This window comes from Alosa pseudoharengus, unplaced genomic scaffold (genome assembly GCF_046254945.1).
Source record: "Alosa pseudoharengus isolate Yale_2024_CS ecotype anadromous, Long Island Sound unplaced genomic scaffold, YU_APseudo_1.1 YU_APseudo_1.1_scf_1, whole genome shotgun sequence".
NCBI classification, from domain to species: domain Eukaryota; kingdom Metazoa; phylum Chordata; class Actinopteri; order Clupeiformes; family Clupeidae; genus Alosa; species Alosa pseudoharengus.
The window spans coordinates 39144865-39155233 of record NW_027468564.1 but is presented as its reverse complement, the minus strand read 5'-3'; the positions used below and the strand labels follow the sequence as shown (position 1 = coordinate 39155233).

The following is a 10369-nucleotide window of genomic DNA, read 5'->3' as shown; positions in this document are numbered from 1 at the left end:
GGTTTAGTCAGATTTGTTGTTTTTTTTTTTTTTTTTCTTTTTCGCATGTCCAAATTTCTGTCAATGATTCCCGGGACACTGAAAGACCGGGGTAGACGAAACTTGGTGGGCATGTAACCCCATATGGATAGCATGGAACCATCGTTTTTCGTTTTGATCTGTAGCCCCCCCGCTGGACTGCACCCCCTAAAAGGAGGGTAGGGCAGACACAGTTTTCTGTGAATATCTCGAGAACCGTAAGGTTTAGGAGGACCATTTTTTTTTTGTATGTTGATCTCAAGGGGCCATGTCAACCCATTCCATAACCACTCATTTCATGTATAGCGCCACCTAGTTAAACACAAAAAAGTAAAAATGAGGTGTTGTAATCGCAGGTATCTGTGACCTAACATAGTCAAAACTGCACGAAATTGGAAGTGTAGGATCATTATGACACCCTCTGAATGCACGCCAAGTTTCGTGGAATTCCGTTCATGGGGGGCCACACAATAAATTCATTTATGTTACTATACACCAACTGGCCTGTAGGTGGCCGGAGACAGTTTTCTGTGAATATCTCGAGAACCGTAGGGCCTAGGAGGTCCACCTTTTTTTTGTATGTTGATCTCAAGGGGCCATGTCAACCCATCCCATTACCACTTATTTCATGTATAGCGCCACCTAGTTAAAAATTAAAAAGCAAAAAATTAGGTGTTTTCATCACAATATCTCTGGCTGACATGGTCAAAACTGCACGAAATTGAAAGTGTAGGATCATTATGACACCCTCCGAATGCATGCCAAGTTTTGTGTACTTTCGTTCATGGGGGGCCTTACAATAAAACAATTTATGTGTACATTTAGTGACGTACACCAACAAGGATTCCCGGGACACTGAAAGACCGGGGTACACAAAACTTGGTGGGCATGTACCCCCACATGGATAGCATGGAACTGTCATTTTTCGTTTTGATCTGTAGCCCCCCCGCTGGACTGGACCCCCCGAAAGGAGGGTAGGCCAGACACAGTTCTCTGTGAATATCTTGAGAACTGTAGGGCCTAGGATGACCATTTTTTCCGTATATTTGCCTCCAGGGGTCATGTTAGCCCAGTTCATGTGCACACATGTGCACAAACAGATACACACACACACATTCACAGTAATCATGACACATACTCACACAGTAGACATATGTACGCTTCCATGCACAGGCACATACGCAGGCACGCACACACACACACACACACACACACACACACACACACTCACACACACACACACACACCCACACACATAACATAAACATAACACAAACAATCAAGAATTTCTCATAATTATGAACAGGCAAGATGGAGGTGGGGTTGTATAAAATGAATTTTACATGTGAAATCTATGAACTAATCATGTTTTGGTACTTGTTGTCTAGCAGATACCAGTGAGAATTGAGTGTGGATAATGCAATTTAGTGAGACAGTTAGAATCATATAGGCCTTTCAGCGTGATTTCTTTTTGTGGAAAAAATGTGCTGGACTGGGCGGCGGTCATATTTTGTACCGCTCTGCGGTACATCTAGTTTACAGTTTACAGTATACATCGGAATCTCAGTATAATCTCTCCACACATATTAGTAATCCTTCTCATGGATAATAAAGAATGTCCACTCTCAGGTTAGCACACACACACACGCCTTTACTTGACCAACTTCAACGGTGTACATTACACACACACCACTTGCATCACTTTACACAATCCTTACGCAGTGACTTGTATCAACACAAGCAGCACAAAGACAAATCATAGTCACTCTAGGACATCTTCCCAAAATTCTTCACAATATTCATGTGTAACCACATTATATGATAAGGCATATTATGCATACAAGCTTTTCATTTTGAAAGGCATTGAACGGCTTTATCCATGACCTCACTTTCAGTTATATTTACTTTGGTCTTCAGTTATATGTACTTATGATTTGGTATTCACTTACTATGTATTGATAAGGCTATTACAGTTATAAAAAATACATCTTTTTAAATGGCAACACTATTTTCCACATTTCGGGGGCTCAGAGAGGTGTACGGAAACTCCTGCTTCTTGTTCCGCTCCTCAATAAGATCAGAGAGCTCTCTCAGATCCTTCTGAAAATCTGCAATGATCTTGCAAGGGACTTCTTCATCAAACAGATCTTCTGGGAAACTTCCCAATATGTGCTGAGTGTGGTGTAAAACAAAAAAAAAGTTACTAATAAAAAAGTTGATAATGACATGTATGACATAAAAAGCAACAGACATAAAAATGTAGGCAATAGTTAATATTATATCAGTCCCAGCAGCAACACTATATGGCACTAAGGCAACAGTTTGCAAAATGTCTGACATGAATAAAGATTTTCTTGGAACATAATTAACATAGTTTGTTTTTGTTATCATGTAACAATAAGACAATGGAAAACACCGTCAAGCAGTATAATAAAATGGAACACACAAGAAAGATATTCAGAATTTTAAAAAGATGGATTTTTTTCACTTTTGTTAAATTGAATTTGCAGTTTCAGTGAAAACATGCAGTTTGATTATGAACAAAAACTCACCTGATCTGAAAATGTTTGGCTCAGCAGGCTCTGGCCAGCCATGGCATTCACTGTCGTACCTATATCAGGTAAAGTCTCCAGAATGGTGTCCATTGTGGTCTGGCCTTTCTCCTTGGGAGGGGGCTTTCTGAGGGCAGTGGGGTAGTTGGGCATCCAGCCGCCAAAGTCAAACTGCATGGGGCAATTGGACGCAAGAGCGTTTAGACACGAGTTAAAAAAAGAAAAATGGAATGTGGACGTTGTTAAATTACCTGTCCGCCAAAGTCCAAATGAGGCGTACATGTCACATTTGGGTCAGATATTTAAGGATATTTATACAAGGAAGTCCAGTGCACCACTATCCTAAGTTATAACATGGACAGTGTGTATGGCCTGTGTTTATGGTAGGAAGGTTTTCCTTTGCCCATTGGGGTCTCTGAGCTCATGTGTTATGGACTAAGGTGTTGATCGATCATCTTTGCATAATGTTGATTCATAAAATAACATTGCTTGGTTTGGAGAGTGGTCAGGAAGCATAAAGGGAGGTTTTCCATTTCAGCAGTAAGCCCCTAGAGGCCGTAGGTTACACTGACTTTAGAAAAGCTTACTGTAGTAGCGTTGTTAGTCACGACACGCAAGCAGAGTGCCTAAAACCCCCCTTAGCTGTTCTAATTAATATATTATATTCTAATAAAGCTGTTCTAGAATTTCCCCTTGGGGATCAAAAAAGTATCTATCTATCTATCTAATGAAAATGAAGGCACAGTTTTTATAGCCATACATGCGTGTTCACTTTTGGCTCCTTGGCTATCAATTTGGTAACGATAACGGGCTATTTGACGTCTTTAGAACACTAAACATGTCAAATGTTGAGTTACTCCAGTCTACATTATTTGACGTTAATCACTCCTAAAGTTAACTGATGGCTAAATAACCAAAAATTGTTTGCACCTCCAAATGGACGGTGACGTAGGTCTGTGACGCGAGTTTGTGTGAAAGAATAGAACAAAATTCGGTCATGGTGTATGTTGGTGCTGGATTTTACAACGGCATCAAACGCGATTCAGCCAATCATAATCAAGGACCGGAACAATCCGTTTTAGTATTTCCATTGTGGCCTCTGAGCTTATGTGTAGAGCATCTTCGCATAATGTTGATTCATTAAATGTCACAATCCTGCCCTGGATCTCTTTTTAGAATCTGAACCAAATAGATACACAGACCCTTTTTTAAAAGTTTACCTGTCCATTGTTGACAGCAGCATGTTGAGCGGATGCAGTGAAGATCACCATGGTAACAAACTTGATGAGATCGCTCACTGTCTGAAAAGACTCAGGTACGCCTGTGGAGGAATAAGACATCGACATGTAAATAAAAAATCTGCACAAAACACAAAACAACTCCATCAGCATAAAAGTGCATTCACATCTGTGAAACATCAGATGACGACAAAATGAACTGAACACCATGCAGTCATGACAGCACAAGGAACTGGCGGCCATTGATCCGTGTGTGTTCTGACATTCTAAATTCCTCATGAAATACCATAAAAATTCCCCAGTTTTTCCCATGAAAGTGTTGGGTGACATTTACTAAAATATATTTGAAAATATATTTTAGAGTTTGGTCTTTTTTATTGGTAATTATTTTTTTTATTCCTAAAAGACAGTATTACTGCACACACCTGTGCTGCTCCTTTCCAGGAATCCATTGGTGAAGATCTCTCTGATCCAGCTCTGCAGTTCTGTGTCCTTCTGCACATGCTCATCAGATGTGTAGTAATGTTGCAAGACTCCTGTTACATACCTGCAAATGACCACATGATTCAGTGTCTTATATAGTTGTCTGTATACATGAAGTCATTGTGAAAGTGAACAGTGAAATCATATTTAAATATGTGGGGTTAAACACGCACACACACACACAAATAAAGAGGGGGGGGGGGTACAATTGGCAACCCTACTCTGACTCAAACGGTAAGCATACTTGTTGATGATGTTCCACAGTTGTGTGCCATCATCTCTGTAGTAGTAGTTGGGGACGTCCTCCAGGCCTCTCTCAGAGATGTTCTCAGGCAGACAGAGGGAGCTGTAGGTCAGGGAGGAGGTTCCACGCTTCAGCAACTCAGGCAATGACTCTCCACCAATGCCGGCATACTAGGATTATACATAATGAATTCATAAGGATAAAGTATAAAATACCACAGTTTATCTGAAATCATAATCAAATTAAAATGGTCCTTGTATACAAATATACTTGTATAGTATATCTCTATAATATTGCTGCTGTCGGATGGAAACCTAGTAACTCCTTACTCATTACCTGACAGTAGGGACCATATCAACATCCATTTTTTACGGTTTTATTATGTAAAGCTGTATGAGTACCAAGGTAATGGATCCATCGTCGGAAATCAAGCCACTTCTTGCCAGGATGTTGATGTGGAGTGTGTAGCGGGTGTGGGGAATGAGGAGCTACAAGGAAAACAGTAAAGAGAAAATTCAGCATGTGGTATACGGACAGTTCCTAAAGACAAATTAAAATAATAATATACTTGGAACTAATTAGATAGATAGATTCAGACAGTATAGACAGCATCTCCAAATTGAAATGATCAGCCCATGTGATGCTCTATTTTTCTAATCATTCTTGGATATTTTTTGTTCTTCCTGGAACACTGAATTGTTTGGTAATAGGCCTCACACCAGCTAATGCATGTGAGATTACACCCGCAGATTCAATACCTTGAAAAGAGGGTGCGGGGATGGGAGGTTCCGCAACGTTGCCATGGCAAACACCTCAGACAGCATGTGAGTTCTCAGCAGGTGAGAGTCGAGCGCTTGCATGCTGAACTCTGCGGCCCGCACAAAGATCTTAGCCAGCAGCCAGTCATGCTTGGGGTCGGTGGGCAGGAAGATGGGGTTTTGATGGGGTCCAGCGTTTTGCCCTAACTGTGGAGAAATGACAAATCCATGAAACTAGAACAGGTTGACATTTATACACAGTGCAAAAAACTGTTTTAAACTCTAAACTAACAGGGGTATTTCACAAAACCTAGAAAAGGGATTAAGCTGGGATTTTTGACTATCCTGGATGAATTTAGCATTGACTTGGTTTCACAAAAGACAAGAGGTGGCACATAAGTTACCATGGGGATTTATTCTCTGCACCTAGCCTGCTCCCGACTAGGCTAACAGCCAAGCTGTTCAGCAAGTTAATTCTAATGGTAATTATGACCGCCGCGCAGCGAAGCGGCGGTCATATAGGTTTAGTCAGATTTTTTTTTTTTTTTTTTTTTTTTTTTCGCATGCCCAAATTTCCGTCAATGAGTCCCGGGACACTGAAAGACCGGGGTACACGAAACTTGGTGGGCATGTAACCCCACATGGATAGCATGGAACCATCGTTTTTCGTTTTGATCTGTAGCCCCCCCGCTGGACTGGACCCCCCGAAAGGAGGGTAGGGCAGACACAGTTTTCTGGGAATATCTCGAAAACCGTAGGGTTTAGGAGGACCATTTTTTTTTTTGTATGTTGATCTCAAGGGGTCATGTTAACCCATTTCATGTGCACACATGTGCACAAACAGATACACACACACACACACATACATTCACAGTAATCATACGTATGACACATACTCACACAGTAGACATATGTACGCTTGCATGCACAGGCACATACGCAGGCACACACACAAGCACACACACACACACACACACACACACACACACACACACACACACACACACACACACACACACACATAACATAAACATGTACATGCACACATGCACACAATTCAAGAATTTCTCAGAATTATGAACAGGCAAGATGGAGGTGGGGTTGTATAAAATGAATTTTACATGTGAAATCTATGAACTAATCATGTTTTGGTACTTGAGTGAGAATTGAGTGTGGATAATGCAATTTAGTGAGACAGTTAGAATCATATAGGCCTTTCAGCGTGATTTATTTTTGTGGAAAAAATGTGCTGGACTGGGCGGCGGTCATATTTTGTACCGCTCTGCGGTACATCTAGTTACTTTAATTGTGATAGCCTTATAATTATTAACATACTCATTGTTTGCTTCTTTTGTTGATATACGTTTGATATATAGCCTACTGTAGTAGATGATTGCAAATGCAGGGCAATTTTTTCAACAAACTCGGTTATTAAGACAATATGAATTAATATGATAATATTATGCCTTAATATGACAATATGAAGCCATGTTTCCCCATTCAAAAAAGGAGAACTTTACTTGTTAGTCTATATCAAAAGCGGTTGTTCACTTTGTCTGAATGACGCTTGAATTAGCATCTGAATTATTTGGCACCTGGCTTAACATAGTCGCTCCTACTCATCCTGGATTGGTGTTAATGAAATTAGTTGAGCTATAGGATGACTAGACAACGTATATGTCAAGCCTTGCTTTATCACTTATCTTGGATTTCTGCCTTTGTGAAATACCCCTCAGGTCATGAAGCCAGATGTGTATGATAATCACTGTGGCATGTTTAGTTATTTAGGCTCCTGAAGTGTGAGACAGGCCCCCTAGCATAAGTGTGTCCCAGAGGAAAAGATAAATTGAAAAATAAGATGTTTTGTTGGTCTTGCCTAAATATAACTGAGCTCAGTTTCTCCTAAACAATTTAAATCAGTGTCCACTTCTATTTCTAGTGCATGTATGCATTCCTCCATTTTGGTCACTAGAAAAACATCACAACATTTTTAAATGATACATTTTCTTTTTATTTTGCTACATTTCAAAAGTGTAATGTGTTTACCTGTATGGCTATGGGCAGCATCAGACCCTGAGGGTTGCAGTAGAGCAGGACCAGGGGAGCGGTGAGGTACTGCTGCCTGCCAGCAACTACATTTCCCACAAGCCCATCCAAGATCTTGTAGTCACACAGGAAGATGTTCCCTTTCTGAGTGGTTTAGGTGAAGTGGAGGGCAAACAATACATAGACAGAAAAGAGTTTAGCATCAGACATAACATGAACTAACTTCACACAGATGAAAAAAAAACATATTTGTGTTGATCTTCAATTCATGATTGAAGCTACACTTCAATCAGTCCAGTCCAAAGTATAATGGGGTCTTTATTGGGCCATGCTACCTTTCCACCAACTTTAATGAATATTGGACCAATGTTCTTTTTATTCATGGCCTGTACATTTTAAAGAAAGAGAAATGTTTCCTATCAATGGGCTTTTCAGCAAATTAAATGTAATTAGATAGTATTCTCAGTTAATTTGCACAAGGCTATACTGTGCTCAAATCTACTGATTCTTTCCTAAGCAAGACTGTTGACCAATGCGTTGCCTACCGCTATCTCCGCCTCCAAGGTGGTTTCTCCTAGAAGGCCTTTGACCATCTCCTCTGTGACGAGGAAATTCTCGGGTAGCTTTGAGCAGCGCTGGATCGATCAGCATGGGGTTTAGGCCATTCAGGAACTGGTAGCCAAAGAACTCGTCCTCGTCCCAGTGGTCCTCAACGTATTCTGCAATGCATTCCATGTCAGAACATTTGAAACAGGTAGGCCTACAGCCAGTGCTATGTTCTCATTATGCAATTCTGAATAACGACGAGTACCAATGGTTTTGTTTGTGATGTCACAAAGGACCATATGCAGCTGGTCGATGCTTTCCCAGGATTCTCTGTTGTCAGCTAATCCATTGAGCTTCAGATAAATTAACCTATACATACACACACACACACACACACACACACACACACACAAACAATAATGATCCATAATTACAATTGACAATTGTGAGCGTCTTTGTAGTTATAAAATATATATTATTACTAATGTTGAAGGAGGCAGCACACCCATCCACAATCAGAATGTAAGAAAAATATAAAAATATAGAAAAGGTAAAAAAAAACACTTAGACACTTACTGCTTTCCTGCTGTATAAGATAACTCTGTTTCCTTCGAGAAAGAGAATTGGAGTTCCTCTGGCAGAAGAAGGGCAGATTCATAATTGCTAATCCGGGGCAGGCTTTCAGCATACACACTCCACCTGTAAAAAGAATATACAGGAGAAATGCAAAGGGTATTTTAACTTAGACACTTTGCTGTCACACACAGTTAGTTTTGGTGTGTTGCCCACATACCTAATTAACTTCTGTCGTCCTTCTAGCTGACTCTCCCTTGTCTTTTGGGCAACTGGGTTGGTGTCCTGGAACACAAGCGAAGCTGAAATAGAAATGTAATCTCAGTATACAGGTCAATATTAACTGACTGACTGCTTTGTCCAAATTTTGACTGAATGAAGGTGTTACATGTGTGTGAATGACATAGACTAGAGCCAGAAAGAGTAAGTACTCACTATTGTGCTTTTCCCCCCTTCTTTTTGTTTTTATACAGAAGTCTGTTTTCTTCCAAACAATACACCAACGTGTGTAACACACAAAATGTGTGTCTGTGTGTGTGTGTGTGTGTGTGTGTGTGTGTGTGTGTGTGTGTGTGTACCCCTGAATCTGTAAACTCATGATAGATAGATAGAACTGCTTTAATCTACTGGATTATTCCGAAGATTTGATTCCTAATGTAACTTGACTAGTAAAGTGGAATCAAATAAAGTATATAAAATGTGTTTACACAGAACATTTCCAAGATTTCACCACTGAACTTTCAGGTGCACCAGTAATATGTGAATTGAGGCCATGCCCTGAAACAGGAGTGCCTACCTTTGGCAGGTCTTAACACAACAGTCTCACCGCTGCCAAGCCAGCGGTAACAAGGAAACAAAATGGCATCCCCCTCAGGGGTCTTCACAGTGATCTTATCACAAAACCATTGGTTGTCAAGGCCCAAAAATGCCTGGGTGCGGAGCTTTAAATAGATGAGTTCGCCTAGGGACGCTTCACACTCCAATGTAAATGTCCGCTCCTGTATAAACATATGGAGATGGAGTTTTGAAGTAAATATATTAAGTTTGATTTATGAGTTTGCTTGCAAAAACACATACACAGATACAGATAAACAATAAACCATGGATTTTTTGATTAGGCAGAATTAATCTAATCAAAACTAGATCAAAATCAAAATATGACCGCCGCCCAGTCCAGCACATTTTTTCCACAAAAATAAATCACGCTGAAAGGCCTATATGGTTCTAACTGTCTCACTAAATTGCATTATCCACACTCAATTCTCACTGATATCTGCTAGACAACAAGCACCAAAACATGATTAGTTCATAGATTTCACATGTAAAATTCATTTTATACAACCCCCCCTCCATCTTGCCTGTTCATAATTCTGAGAAATTCTTGAATTGTGTGCATGTGTGCATGTACATGTTTATGTTATGTGTGTGTGTGTGTGTGTGTGTGTGTGTGTGTGTGTGTGTGTGTGTGTGTCTGCTTGTGTGTGTGCCTGCGTATGTGCCTGTGCATGCAAGCGTACCTATGTCTACTGTGTGAGTATGTGTCATACGTATGATTACTGTGAATGTATGTGTGTGTGTGTGGATCTGTTTGTGCACATGTGTGCACATGAAATGGGTTAACATGACCCCTGGAGGCAAACATACGGAAAAAAATGGTCATCCTAGTCCCTACAGTTCTCAAGATATTCACAGAGAACTGTGTCTGCCCTACCCTCCTTTCGGGGGGTCCAGTCCAGGGGGGGGGGGCTACAGATCAAAACGAAAAATTACGGTTCCATGCTATTCATGTGGGGTTGCATGCCCACCCAGTTTTGTGTACCCCGGTCTTTCAGTGTCCCGGGAATCCTTGTTGGTGTACGTCACTAAATGTACACATACATTATTTTATTGTAAGGCCCCCCATGAACGAAA

At 40.6% G+C, this 10369-nt stretch overlaps 1 pseudogene; it reads right to left on the bottom strand.

Moving 5' to 3' along the window:
* Positions 1-1648: 1648 nt before the first annotated feature.
* On the bottom strand, positions 1649-9468 carry LOC143118820 (polyunsaturated fatty acid lipoxygenase ALOX15B-like; annotated as a pseudogene).
* Positions 9469-10369: the final 901 nt, after the last annotated feature.